The sequence below is a fragment of the Anopheles merus genome, chromosome 3L (assembly GCF_017562075.2).
Source record: "Anopheles merus strain MAF chromosome 3L, AmerM5.1, whole genome shotgun sequence".
Classification (NCBI taxonomy): domain Eukaryota; kingdom Metazoa; phylum Arthropoda; class Insecta; order Diptera; family Culicidae; genus Anopheles; species Anopheles merus.
This window is the reverse complement of record NC_054085.1, coordinates 2,994,731-3,010,440: the sequence shown is the minus strand read 5'-3', so window position 1 is coordinate 3,010,440 and position 15,710 is coordinate 2,994,731. Positions and strand designations below refer to the sequence as shown.

Below are 15,710 nucleotides of genomic sequence, written 5' to 3'. Positions count from 1 at the left end.
GATGAAGCAAAATCGGGCATGGATAAAACGAGCCCCCGATACAACATCGACCCGTTTACGGATGAGATGGGATTATTGAGAGTCAATGGACGAACCGCAAATGCTAACCATATCCCATAACCCTATGATGCACGATTCCCAATCATTCTGCCCCAGCAACATGCCATAACGTCATCACTCCTGGGTCACTATCACGAAACATATGGGCATGCTAATCGGGAAACCGTAGTGAATGAGGTTAGACAACGTTTCTATATCCCCTTTCTGAGAGCAGCGTTTGATAGAGAAATGAAAAGCTGTCAACGCTGCAAGATAAAGAAATGTAAACCACAAAACTAAAGAATGGCACAACTACCTGCGCAAAGACTTACCCCCTTTCTGCGTCCGTTCACAAATGTAGGAGTCGATTATCTGGGACCAATAGACATTACTGACTTGCGCCGCAACGAAAAGCGATATGTGGCTGTCTTCACCTGTCTAGTAACGAGGGCGGTCCACCTCGAAGTCGCATATAGCCTATTGACTTAATCATGTATAATGGCCATCAGAAGATTCGTTTGCCGTAGAGGACCACCGACAGAGATTTTTTCCGATAACGGAACCAATTTCCAACGCGCGAGCAACGAGCTAAAACAACAACTAAAGGAAGTTAATCTTACCTGCGCAGCCACCTTTACGGACACACACACTAAATGGAGCTTCAATCCTCCATCAGCACCACACATGGATGGGGTATGGGAACGGATAGTTCGTAGTGTGAAAGAGGGATTGAACGCGTTGGATGATGGAAGGAGGTTGAACGATGAAATATTGATCACCGCGCTGACGGATGTGGAAAATTTGATTAACTCCCGACCTCTGACCTATATGCCCCAAACGTCCGCGGATAATGAAGTGCTAACACCGAACCATTTCATTTTAGGCAGCTCAACAATAAGAAAAGAAAAACTGCGAGTGATGCCAGACCTAGCAAATGCCCTTAAGAGCAGCTACAAGCGAGCAATCGTGTTGTCCGAAGCAATGCGGGATAGATGGCTAAAAGAATACGTCCCAACACTAAACCGCCGTACAAAGTGGCTTGAGCCGTGCACGCCGCTTAAGCCGGGAGACTTAGTTTTTATCCCGGAGGGACCGAGAAAAGAATTAAAGCGCGCGATTGTTACAGAAACGTTCCCGGGAACAGACGGTACAATAAGACAAGCATGTGGATGTGGATGTGGAAAAATCTGTATATCACTCACGTCTCATTCGTCATCGAGTGCAAACGTCCTTCCGATTTCGTCCACAGTATTATTGTCGTAATTAATCTACACTACTCGGTTTGATCACTTCCGACAGTTGCCACATAAACGCAACAGTTTCCCAAGTATCTTCTGCTTCAGTGAATTGTTACACTCGTTATAGTTCAGTAAATTTTCGGATGTCAACGCATTTCATAATGACCGATATTTGCGTAACTTGTTCGCGCCCTGTGATCTCAGATAACCCGACATACACGTGTGATGGTGTTTGTAAACGCCGGTTCCACACTTCCTGTATTAGTGTTACAAGTGCCGTGTACAAGGAACTCACTAAAACAGACAAACAGTACCTGTGGTTTTGTTTGGATTGCCTAGAGTCGTGACGTACTGGTCGATCCTTGATGCTACAAGAGCTGTCATTTGCTCTCTCATCTCTCAAAAAGCAATTAATAGCGGAATTTGAGCGGCGCGTGATTTCGGCTTTGTACGAAACTAAAAAAGTGTTAGCCACTGCACTTGATGATATGGTTCCTCGAGCAAAAGCCATTCCACTCCACTTGCACCGACAACGTCACTACGCAGACCATCACTCACCGCACACACAACACCTCAACAAGACCTGTCCAACACATCGAAGCGTAGACTCATCGATCGATCACCGCCTTCACCGGATGTGATCCCAGCACTTCTTTCGGGTACAGCAGCACCGCCAACATCGTCTCACCCTACTTTGACGGTACCCCCAGCACCACCAAGATTTTCGTATCGCTCCTTCGGTATCCGAATCCGAGGTTGAGACATTCGTTAAGGAATAACTTGGGACTGATGACGTCATCATCAAGCGGACACCGAAAGATCGTGATTCTGGCACACTAACATTTGTATCCTTCAAAGTTGGGATGTCGTCAGCACTAAGGGACAAAGCACTCTCTCTGTCCGCTTGGCCATGCACTATAACCTACAGCGAATTTATTGATAACCGCAAATAACAAATAAAAACATCGGTTTTACGCGTGAAACCTGTCATAACCTCTATCATCATACAATCATACACTAATAGCACCACCGCTGGCCACTGCTCACACATCCAATTTATAACCCACACATACGATCCCTCGACATCAATAACTACAACAACTAAGAGAACTCCAACAGGATATGTCAATCTATGACATCTATGACGTCATTGTTTTTACCGAAACGTGGCTAAACGATTAAATACCGTCTTCGCTCTTCTCGGGTAACAAATACAACATTTACCGTTGCGACCGCTCTCCTAATAACAGCGCACACTCTCGTGGTGGTGATGTACTAATTGCGTGTGCAACGGATCTGATCACCGAATTGAGATCATCTCCAGCCAACATCGAGATGGTCTGGGTAAAGATAAGGATGCAGAGAGTATCTCCAAAGGCGGCATTTATATCCCACCAGGTATGATATCAAATAACGTGTTAAATAGCCTTTAAGGCTATTCGCTAATAGCAATAGTATTGATGTGGTTCAACACCGCCTAAAAAGAAACGATTCAAGATTTTTGTTAGGTGATTTCAATATGCCTTCTATTGTTAGGACGCCCATTGAAAACTATTATGTTTTGAAGTAATGCACACTCATCAACCAACGCTCAACATAATGTATTTTGCGACATAATAACAGAGTGTAGTCTTCGTCAAATCTCAGGGATCAAAAATAGTCTGGGACGTCAATTAGATCTGAATTTTGTTAATGAGAGCGCAGTTGATGTAAACTCTCAGGTGCTATCGGCTGTAGCACCTTTACTTAGACCAGATGATTTTCGTCCAGCTTTAGAATTCTCGCTCTCTGCAAATAATCAAAAGGCTCCGCGCTCAGTATTGTCATATATACGTAGATATAACTTAAAAATGGATTACTGTAAACTTTCAGCTATGCTTTCGAATATTAACTGGTCGTTCTTAGATACAGATATTTCAATTCATGATGCGGTTACTACTTTTAATGCTAATATTATCTCGGCTTTCCCTTCCTGCTGTCCTACCTATAAACCTAACAACTCCCCTCCCTGGTCTGACTCTACACTCCGCTCCCTCAAAAGAGATCGCAATCGCACACTACGTAATTATCAAGACATGCGAGATACTCATCATAAGCGCATATTCAAATACGTCTCTAATGCATATCGCATATATAACAGGGCTTGCTTTAGATCTTACGTCCACCGAGTGCAAGCACAGTTTAAAATTCACCCTAAAGCCTTTTGGGGATATGCTGATAAACGTCGTAAATCTAATGATATCCCTTCTCATCTAACTCTTGGCAATCTCTCTGCATCCGGTACTGACGGCTGCTGCAGCCTTCTAGCTGAACATTTTTCAAGTGTGTATGCTGAATCAATCAAAACCAAAGCATCAATCTCTAATAGTACTCCTAACACGCCCACCGATGTAATCAACGACAGTAATCTAAACTTACACCTTAGCACAGTTTTACAAGCAATACAAAATCTAAAACAGTCATATAATCCCGGTCCAGATGGCATTCCAGCAGCACAAGAAATGCAATACTGTGCTTGGTTCTCTCCTATTAAAACTGTACCGTATATCCAATAATTCATGTTTATTTCCGGACACATTGAAATTAGCTCATATTACTCAAAATTCTCCGAACACCATGATTTCTTCCATCGCTTTGCACAGCGGGTGGGGATAAACCAATCCAGTATATATAATATTCTTCGAAAATTTCGCAAAACTGGCCAAAGGCATCGGCAAAACGTGGTGGTTGTACCGTTATAAAACTACCTGAGGTAGCAGTAATATCGTTACGCTCTTAGATTGATGAGGGCTGCAGTCTCTCCTTGAGAAAGTTGGTGGAAGAGATTTAGGAGGAATATTCTATTCGAGTCAGCTCATCGAACTTGACTCGGGAAATAGTTACATTCAATTACATATTTAGGGGAAAGCGGGATATAATGGGCACTCTCTATTTAAGCATTATTTCACTACAAAGATACTTTCCAATGCTCAAAATATATTCATTAGTGTTCTATGAACACCATGTAAGTTTCATAACCCTTAAATAACAAACAACCAAGAAAAATACAAAATAAGATTTAGTATCATATAGATGTAATTTTTGCCACTTCGAAAATAAGCTTAAACCAATGTCACAGGGATGCGTTGAAGTTTTACATGATATTTTTTTAAAGATACGATATTTCTATACAATTTGTCTGAAGAAAGCAAGGCGATTGAATGCGTATTTTTACTAATATAACAAAAAATACAAAAAATGCTTCACGTGGGGCAAAATGGGCAGTTACGCTTGGGGCAAAATGGGCAGATGCTTTTGACATACGGCGCTTGGTGAGGCTATGGTGTTGTATTTGTCGCCTCAATAATGATAACAGGCACAGCTTCAAAAGATTCGATTTTGTAGATTTAAACGTGTAAACTGTTTTAATTTTGATAACATATTTTTGGAAGAATTTAAAGGGCTTTCCAGAAAAACAAAAGATAGAACGAAAATACATTTCACGAAACGTGCGCAAAAGCATAGACCATTACCCAAGCGGAGTTATTGTGGTCCATATTGCCCCAGTGTATTGACGTTTCACAGTTTGTTTACATATGCCCATTTTGCCCCATGGCTATGCCCATTTTACCCCGAATGGCAAAATAGCGTCTCGTAAAACATCAACTTTTATTTTACACTGTTTTCATGATTTTAAGTTGTTTTCATTCTATTTGACACTTTTAATCCATAGATAAAGGGTGGAGGCATACAATAATGGAAGAAAAATTGAGTTTTGTGGCATATTCAAAGGAATATTCAGTAAACTGCCTACAGGGTTTCTCAAGCCAGCTCAACATCGTAACACTATTTTTCGAAAACGTCAAACGATTATCAACATCGTGCATAAAATTCGAATCTGTAGAAATTTATAAAGTAGGTGCCCTAACGTCAACCTCTGACAGCTAAGAGTGAAGCGAAGTGATGCAACCCGGTGACGGTTGTTATGTCAAATCGTAAAAATAAACCGGTTCAATTGCCACTTGAAAACCAAAAAAGCCAAACGCGTTTTCTTTGTGGAAAGTGAGAAGTGAGATTTAGCTACATTTACAAATCCGTAAACTCTTTTCGATTTGGTAACACTAGGTTTTGAACGCGTAAAATCCCAACTCGAATCTGGAAAATGCATGTTGGCTGTCTTGTCACCCATTATACATTTTCCAGATTCGAGTTGGGATTTTACGCGTTCAAAACGTAGTATTACCAATTTGAAAAGAGTTAACGGATTCGAATTTTATGTACGATGTTGACAATCGTTTAACGTGTTCGAAAAAAGTGTTACGATGTTGAGCTGGCTTGAGACACCCTGTAACATGCCCATTTTGCCCCGGTTACCCCTAAACGTATCCACAAAGTCCCTGAAGGCCGAAACACATAAAATACTATCCAAGAACGCAAAACTTATGTACATAATTTTTATCTGCTAGGGTAACGATTTAGCTATGCTGGTACCCCGCCATGCAATTGACAGCGATTTGCGAGGGCGTGCGAGGGCTCGCACGCCATACAAGTTCACAATCCCAGAGCCCTCGCATCAAAGAGCTTGCGAGCCCAAGCAGTTTTTTTCGCCCCTACCCGTCAAACATTGCGAGGGTTGGGAGTAGTATCATCTGCTCGAAATCATAAGGTCATTGAACAATCTTTATTTTTCATACATAAGTTTTTGTTGTTGAGATGTTATTTGCTGAAAAGATTACTTCTTCAATTTTTGTGGATTTTTGCAAAATAAAATCTCAAAATGTAGGTGTTTAGTGAGCTATAATTTTCAATGTTATACCTTCTCTCGGGGAGCTATAATTATAACTGCCCGTCAAACATTGCGAGGGTTGCAAGTGGTATCATCTGCTCGAAATCTTAAGATATTTTAAAAAATATTTCTATACACAAATAATTTATGTTCTGTGTTATTTGTCGAAAAGATCCCTTTCCAAGTTTTTTGGATTTTTGCCAAATAAAATCTCAAAATTGAGGTGTTTAGTATGCTACAATTTGTTATACCTGCTGTCGGTGTGCTATAATTATAACTGCTAAAACTAGGAGTGAAAAAAACTACCAAGGCTCGCTAGCTCTTTAATGCGAGGGATGTGGGCCTGTGACCTTGTACGGCGTGCGAGCCCTCGCGCGCCCTCGCTAATCGCTATAAATTGCATGGCGGATGCTAAAACTAGGGGTGAAAAACTACCAAGGCTCGCAAGCTCTTTAATGCGAGGGTTCTGGGGCAGTGAACTTGTATGGCGTGCGAGCCCTCGCGCGCCCTCGCAAATCGCTGTCAATTGGATGGCGGGTAGTTTTAGCAGTTATAATTATAGCACCTCGAGAGCAGATATAACAGTGCAAATTTTAGCATTCTATACACCTGAATTTTGACATTTTATTTTGAAAAAATCCACAAAAATTGAAATAGTGATCTTTTCGACAAATAACACCGCAAAAAGAATAATTTATGGATAAAAAATAAATATTGGGGCCCTTTCCGTTGTAAGTTCGTAGGCTGAAATTTCAGCCTGTCAGCTGTTTGCATTGTATAGCAGTTTTCAAGCAGCTATCTAAGTGAGTATAATATACAGGTGGGCTTATCCCAAGGTGTATGAATTTAGAAGGCTGATTTTTATCGCTTCTGCTTCTGAATGAAGATTTTCAGAGTGTTTTGAGTATTCGTTAAGCCTCAAGAAAGCTTGTTTGAACAAAAGTTTTCACCCATCTAATCAAAAAGTGATATTCAAATTTGGTTTTAAAAAACATGCTATGAGACCACCTGTACTACATACACTTTGAATCTAGATTCCACCACGTGATCTCTTTAATGCACCTTGGGGTAAATGTAAATAACACCGTGTTTTCGAGCAGGTACTCGAATCTAATTCTAGCTTTGAGGCTAGAATAATTTAGACTGAAAATTGCAGGCTAGTTTTTTGTGTGGTTTTGTATGGAGTGCTTACATGATTTCAGCCTCCAACTGTCAAACTCCATACAAAAAACTGACTAGAATCGTGAAGGGCCCCATTATTTAAAATACCTTAAGATTTCGAGGAGATGATGCCACACCCAACCCTCGCAATGTTTGGCGGGACAACACAACCGAACAATTCTATAGCACTGTCAGACAACCCGCTGCGCAAAGCGACGAAAGAAATTATGGCGTACGGAGAATTTTCTCATGCCTTCTTTTTCATTCCAACGGCAAATTTGTCACGCAGCTCGTCGAGCTACCCGTCCCTGGCTCCGCTTTCTACCCCTCGCCTGAGCACGCTGTGACAGGTACAGGTATCGATTTGTTGGTGCGTCAGACTGCCAATGGCTGTCAGTCGTCGTCTGTGCTCATTCCCTCCATAGCGCTTTATCGGTCTCGCGTGTTGTCAATGTGTGGAGAAAGGAAACGTCAAGAAATGAAAACAAACGCTGACAGAACTTCAACCAGTGCACATCTGTCATTCGCAAAGTTTTTGAATTAAAAGCGTGAAAATGGAACGTAATCCAGATAAAACGAGGAGAGAGTATTCCGTCTTGCCTGGCATCCGGAGCTGCCGTCTGTGGGTGCGTACTTGGTGAACGGCTATGAGTGAGGTGAATGTAACGAGCAGTGTAGTAAAATGTTCTACGTTTCTATATTACAGAAAACCAAGCCGATGATGCTGAGCCATCGTACATTGAGCCCGTGCCGAACTATTTAACAGACTATGCTACTTCGCTTTGCGACAGCGAGGACAGCATGGTCGACACAAGCAATGTTGCAGAAAGTGACGTCGAAGACATCCAGTTCGAGGTGGAAACGCCGAACCAACCGTACCCTTTCCTGGAAACCGGACCCTTCGTGCGAGGAAAGTTTGCGGCTGTGGACCCTGTAACCTGGGCAAATTTATCGTAGTTTGAACCTGTTGCTGGGCCATTTGTGGCAGCATTTTCCTAACGCCATATTGCCTAAGGATGCTCGAACGTTAATGAACACGCCCGCGTCCAGAGCACCGGAAGACAGCCATTACACCTATCGCAGGGGGGGAGCTGTGGTACCAGGGTGTGGGAAAATGCCTTCTGTCATACTTTCGGTAAGACTATTTAACTAACCGTGCATTTGGTAAAGTGCTAATCCTATTTTTTTAATCGTTCCAGTGATGTTCAGCCAACCCAGGAGGGGTTTGAGTTGATTTTTTTGTGGACGGCCTGCCGCTGTACAAAAGCAGCCGGGCCCATTTCTGGCCCATACTGATGCAGGTTCACAACGTGCCAAATACTCCGGTGATGACGGTTGCTATTTTTTGTGGCGAATCGAAACCTTAAATCCTCGAGGAGTTTTTGGATTAGTTTTTGAACGAAATGAACCAGCTTTTTATGAACGGCCTGGTAATTGGATCCCGCTTTTACTGGGTAGCCCCGCGTGCTATCATGGCAGATGCTCCAGCACGTGCATTCATAAAAGGTAGGTTGTTGATAAAGTGCCTTCTACATATACAGTGGAATGTGTGTCCGCTTTACATGCCCAGTGAAATACGGTACTATGCATTATTTGTAATTATTTTTCGTTTCATTTTCTTGCAGGTGTTAAAGGGCATAATGCATACAGCGGGTGCCAGAAATGCACGATCGTAGGGGTGTTGGACGGGCACCGGATGTATTTTACGTATGATGCGGAACGCCAGCCACGAAACCACAATGACTTTTGCAATGACAAAAATCCGACATACGTCAACAAACGCACCCCCCTTACCAGTCTATTAGGTTGCGATATCGTGGCTGATTTTGTGTCGGCCTAAGATATGCACCTACTGTACAAGGGCGTGGAGGCCAAAATGATAGATTTGTGGATAAAAGGCTTCCCTGGCGTTCCGTGTTACTTGCCACGCCGACAACAACGTCAAGTGTCGGCGCACTTGCGCCTGTTAAAGCTCCTTTCCGATTATCAATGCAAGCTGCGCGACCTGCGATACGTCTAACTCTCGAATGCTTCCGAGTATAGGATGTTTCTTCTGGTTGCCGATTTCGTGGTTCTGGAGGGTAGACTTCACTATGCAGCGTACCAACACTTCATGTTGATGACGATGGCTGTAACATTTATGACCACCACCTAACACCGCGCAAAATGGGCACTGGCTGACTCATATTTGCAAAGATTTGTGGCAGCCTATGGCGTTTTGTACAAAGTTGGTACATTCCGGGAGGCACAGCCTGGTCCAAACGGTCCATCGTTTGCTGGAACTGCAACATATAAATATTGCCAAGCGCCAGCAAAACAGACGAAAGATGGACGAGCCATCGGTGCGCCCGGTTGGTGTCGAGACCATAGCGACCGTACGGGAGGGCTTCGCGCTGCGGCAAAATTTCCACGACCAGTGGTGTATGTCCAACTCGGGCGAGTTGGTCCTGTACGAAACGGTAACAAAACCGGGCAAAGAAATAACATTGCAGGGGTATGGTTTCTTTAAGCAGGTGCCTGCAATCACAGAACCGTGCCTCTCGACGGAGGCGAATATTTATTCGACCAGCATGGCCGACTTAAACACCGGTACCCTTAAACACTACCCCAGCAGTACCTAATGTGTAGTACATTAATGTGCAAGTTAGCTGTAGTGCAGACAGCGCAGGACGGGGTATACTCATTTGTACCGTTGACACACACTTATGTTGATGAAGCATAAAAGAAAAAATATGCCTTTACCCAGCTTTGTGTTTTGTACACAGAAGAATGGAGAATTGTGAATGTAAAAAATACGCATCTTCCCGTATTTCCTCCATAGCCCAACTTTGTGTTTTGTGTTTCAGATCAATCGGGTGAATAATGAGTAATTTTTGGTTGGTTGTTTTGTGAAATAATTTAAATGTTATTTTTGTAGTCATAGTCATAATATTTTTACATTCTTTCAATATTTTAATATTTGTATACGTCTTTAACTTTTGCTTACTTAACTTAACTATGAAATTAACTTAATAACCTTATTAAATTGTGTCACTAAACTATCTTAAACTTAAACTTAAACGTACATAAACTAACCAGCTTATTTTACGTATCGCAAAACATGTTTGAAATAATCGCTTAAGTATTTTAATGTAATCGACGAATTCGCCGATGATGCTGCTCTACGGAACAGCTCACATACGTTATGGAAATGGGACAACACTATTTTTTCGTTCCTCGCAGACCAACGGCAACGCAACGGTGTACAGGCTGCAGTGTGAAGTCCTTCGGGACGGGAGGCAAACTTCCATGCTCATCGCCACATATTGTCTGTTGCAGCCGGTTTACCATGGCCTCCGTAACAACCGTAGTTTTCCGGACAACGACGACCTCTTTGTGCACAGATTCGTTTTGCGCCGTTAAAAAGTCCAAGCGGCGATTTATATCGGCTGTCTGGCTGGGGAGCTCGGTTGTCTGGTTGGCGAGCGCGGCAGCCTGGTTGGCGAGCTCGGTTAGCAACTGGTGCACATCGGGGACGGTGGTTGAATCAACATAGACAAATGGAACGACGGTCCGTATTGCGGTAGAATCGGTGCTGGGAGTTGCGGTGGAAACGGTGGTGGTCCGAGCGGCGGTGGAAACGGTATGGTCCGAGCGGCGGTGGAAACGGTGATGGTCCGAGCGACGGTTGAAGTGGTGGTGGTCCGAGTTGCGGTGGGAGCGGGCTGCTACAACGGTGCCTTGAACCTGATCGTAGGCAGGCTATATCGAGACGTCGATGCTACTGGCTCGGTTGCTACGGGGCGTGCTCAGACGGTGGTGATGCGGTTGGCGGTGGTCGCGAATTGAAATCCCATAACTTTCGGGGAATTGTCTTCTCGTGACCGGTACAAAGAGCTTTTTAATGCCTCTTCCTTCTAGTAGGAGATGGTGTGGAAGGGAACGGCATGGGAATCGCTACTTTGAGCTGGCAGAAATGGTTCCCTCAACTCTCTCCGCTTCTTCATCGCCTTCAAGTCCTCCGATGTGAGGACCGTCATACGCTTGGTTGGTGGACGGACAGATTGGTTTGGAACCGTGGAGGTGCCTGGGCTGGAGATGGTACTGGCGGAGAAAGAGGCGGCGGTGGTCCTTGTGATGGTGGTGGTGGTAGTGGTGGTGGCTGTGGCCGGTGCCGGGCAATCTGCCTCATCGTACGGCAGCATGGTTCAGCTGATGCGCATTTTAGAATCCATTATTTGCTAGGAGAAAGAAAAAAATTAAATTAGAATCGTACACGTTAATGGCAACCGCGGTCAAATGGTCTAAACGGATCCGGCATGAAGGAAGATGACCGAGAGCAGAACATTCCTGCGATCGAAACAACACACGGTAAATAAAATCAGGAAAAAAATATATATCTATACTACTCACCAATAAATCCGTTACTTATCCGCAACAACAAATAACGCAACAGCGTTGGTGTGAGGAGGCTAGCTAGCCTAGCACTTATACACTAGTAGCGACCAGAGCGCCATCTGGTGCGCACACCTAGAACTACCGACAGAAAATGTTTGACGGGCTGGTTAGGCAGGGACTGCACACAAAGCTAGAGCACGACAAACAGTGGTAGCATGCTGCACCGCAGCTATAAAAACGGTGGCTTGCTCCATACACGCTCTCTCTCGTCCTAAACGTTTTAACACCGACACGCGCGTATCCGTCCGGCTTAACCGATACATTTCTCTTCTCCGGCAACTCTCAAACGAACAACACTAATTTTCGCGTCTCTCCCGAACTCACCGTTCCGCGGCTTAAAAGAAAAAGGAATAAATCGAATTCTACCAAAACGTAGTTCGCAAAGCGTGTTGCGTATCTTCTTAAAAAATTAGGGACCACATTTGTGGCGCCCCTAAAACTGGTGACTCCGACGTGATTTGCAACCCGCCGCGGCATGCCGTCGGGATCCCCTAAAACTGGTGACCCCGACGTGATCCGCAACCGATGCCGCGAATTCGTACGTGAGTTTGTGTGTGTACCACGCATCGCAAACTTGTACCGCGTTGAACGTGTTAAAACGTGCCACCGGCAGCGGAGATCGACGCAGAGAAGACAACGTGTGTGTGTGCCTACGACCGGGAGTGCTACCAGCGTTAGAGGTACCGGCAACGCAGCTGGCCTCCTCCCCCCTTTCCCTGTAAAGTGTGCAACGAGCGCCCTTCCATCATTCACAGGACGTTGAGTGCGGGCCGACGAAAAAACGCAGAAACGCCGTATTAGTGCGCCCGTAGCTACACGGAGCGTTCCTGCATTGAGCGAACAAAAGAACCACCCGCACACACGCGCGCCGCCTCGAAGCGCGACAAGCGCACACACACCATCATTGGCGCAGCAGAAAACTCCATCCTTCTCTCACCGGCTGACGCAATCGACGCAATTCCAGGAAGCGGAGCGACGACAATCTCCGCTGGTGGTCTCCTCGACGCCGATCAACGCCTCGCAAGCTGTTCCTACACCTCGTGCTACTGGGATTTTTCCGTTTGTGTGTGCTTCCATCTACGGGTGCGATCAAGAAGGAAGACACCAACGTCGAGTTGCGCACGCAAATTACCCAGCCGTAGCAGTAGTGACACATCGCCGCCATCACGATTTTTTCGCTCGAAGGCGAACCCGCGTGAATCCAGCCGACAAGTAGAACGACCCAGCCATTTTGTCTGCACAATTCTGCCGCAAGTGAGAAGATGCCATTTGCTGCTCGCGAATAAAGACGACGCACGCCATCATGCGAACCGACGCTCTTCATCGTTCTCACCTCTACCCGTGCATGAACGTGGAGAAAACCAGGAGTGTTCGCGTCATCATCACTGCTTAACACCATAGACGAGAGAGCCGCTGCCGCCATCATCGTGTTCGCGTGGATCTACCCAACCGTAAGTGCCGCTGATAGGCCCCGCGAAGACGCCACTACGCAAGCCGTCACCACGACAACGATCATACGTCATCATCATCGTGCTATTAAGGTAAGATCCACCCTTTTACGACTAACTGCGAACATTCTGCAGCGATAAAAAATGATGTGCTACCCCAACGTCAACGGGAAAACCGCCGCCGACCGCCGACCATGCGGTACATCACAACCGACCGATAACCGACCTCGTATCCGGACCGCCGAAGACGACTACCTTACAGTCCGCGCCAGGCACCCAAGCTTTCTATTAGCTTTCGAACAACCTACCGACCACTACCTATTCGGTCAGGAGGCGTTAACTGCCGGTCTCTTTGCTCGTGCCACCATGGACCGCAACGAGGCAGTACGCAATCGACTTCCTCACCACGAACCATCGAAAACTCTCGACGATTAGTATCAACGGAAAATGATCACCTTGCCACGTTTCTTCGTCGCTACCGATGCCGACACCTAAGCGATTAATCGAATCGATACCGAATCTGCCGCACAGCGGCCCGACCGAAAACGCTACACGCTACATATGCCGACCTCGAAGCAGAATCCCCACATCGACCGCTACTCGAACCCTAAAGCGAGATCCTTCGCCCAACCGATGACACTATGATTCGTTTGGCAGGACCGTAAGGGGGAACAGGATTCGTCTGCTTTCCTGCTCATCCACTTGCCCAGACATCATCGGGTACTTTTCCGCTCAGCCAGGGTAACCGCTACCGACGAGCACCAATCTGCTTACCTGCTGACCCGAACGATACCAAACCGAAACGTATCGACACTTGTTTCAACGTTCCTACAAGACACCGTCTGGCACTTTGACCGATTGGAACAGTTGCTCGCCCATAGCAACATATCATTCGACCGTCGCCGCAACAAACGTATCACGCTTCATACCAAGTACTTACACAAATTTTCGAAGTCGTTTCAGATCTTTGTAACGGACAGCTACGCTAATCTCCGTCAACCGCCTGAAACCAACCCAAACAACGAACGACCACGACCATATCGGCCTCGTGACACCGTCACTCGATCGCCCGCCGATGACCGGACGCGCACATAACTCCGATGTCCCAACTGCCATCGCCCGAACAACCGTTGGCGAGCCGGCAAAACACGACTTCGATGTCTCCGCCGTCGACACCGACCTGAACGCCGAAAGCCCGAAAGGGCACTTAATCGATTTCGCATGCACTGTCGCTACCTGCAGCTACGTCGACCGCCAGCAGCATCGACCGCCAGCTGCACCAACCGCCAGCTGCACCCCACCTTCACCTATCTTACGACATATGGAATCGATCGTATCGACCGGTGTTACCAGGGCTCAACGGAAACTCGCCTTCCTCTACGATACCAGTAACACCGCTCTAGGAGGGGAATCCTGTAGCGACCAGAGCGCCATCTGGTGCGCACACCTAGAACTATCGACAGAAAATGTTTAACGGGCTAGTTAGGCAGGTACTGCACACAAAGCTAGAGCAGGACAAACAGTGGTAGCATGCTGCACCGCAGCTATAAAAACGGTGGCTTGCTCCATACACGCTCTCTCTTGTCCTAAACGTTTTAACACCGACACGCGCGTATCCGTCCGGCTTAACCGATACATTTCTCTTCTCCGGCAACTCTCGAACGAACAACACTAATTTTCGCGTCTCTCCCGAACTCACACTTTCCGCGGCTTAAAAGAAAAAGGAATAAATCGAATTCTACCAAAACGTAGTTCGCAAAGCGTGTTGCGTATCTTCTTAAAAAATTAGGGACCACATTTGTGGCGCCCCTAAACACTTGTTCAACACTTGACACGGATATGATAAAGACGTGCGCAGCGTACGCGCAATAAATACCCTGTGGCGATAATCAGCGCGGGCAAAGGCGAAAAGCAACACACGCGCGCATACAAGTACCAGAGCATCCGCCAATCACACATTAGTCAAATATATTTTTTTTCCATTTAAAGATATACAATCAGCGCTGTTTTGAATTTAAACATTAAAACTTAGACTTTTCTGCTGTGACAATTCATTTATTTTGACCGATCGCGTCGAGTGTTAAAGATGGACTGATTTTCGATTTCATCCTCTCGTGATACGAAACTTCTCTGGTTTGTCGCTTAACATAGGAAATTCTAAGAAAGGCCGATCGGCCACCAAAAGCGCGCACGTGCCTTATCGCAGACAAATGTCCTTTGTTTTACTTTTCAGCCAACTTGCGAGCAGGCTTCACACTGTGCCATATTGTGTCATTGTTTTACAAAGGAGATACAAAGTTCTTAGTATTGTTTTTCGCTTCGCTCACACCATATGACGCCCCTAGTTCCTAGCACCCTATTATTTTGCTTCAACAAGCGCTGTGGAAGCTTTTTGCTCCACCAGGTTTGAAGTTTGGTCCATTAAAATTGTTAGAAAGAGATGGACCACGTTTTCCCATTTGCCCTCTCGCTCCGTCTAAAAAAACTGCCCGAACTGCCCGAACTGCGCGACCATGCGCAGGATTCGCTGAAGTCCCGCGCTATTTCCTGCGCAGGAAATTGCTCGAAGTCGGTGACAATATCCGAACAATTCAATATCTCGCTGAAAGAGTCTATTATATG

At 45.5% G+C, this 15,710-nt stretch overlaps 1 long non-coding RNA gene across 1 annotated transcript; it reads left to right on the top strand.

Annotated features, from left to right (window-relative positions):
* Positions 1 to 7,669: 7,669 nt before the first annotated feature.
* Positions 7,670 to 9,657, top strand: LOC121599893. Its single transcript, XR_006005757.1, has 4 exons — positions 7,670 to 7,829; positions 7,910 to 8,338; positions 8,403 to 8,709; positions 8,829 to 9,657. It is a non-coding gene; the product is annotated as an uncharacterized LOC121599893 (long non-coding RNA).
* The last annotated feature ends 6,053 nt before the right edge of the window (positions 9,658 to 15,710 follow it).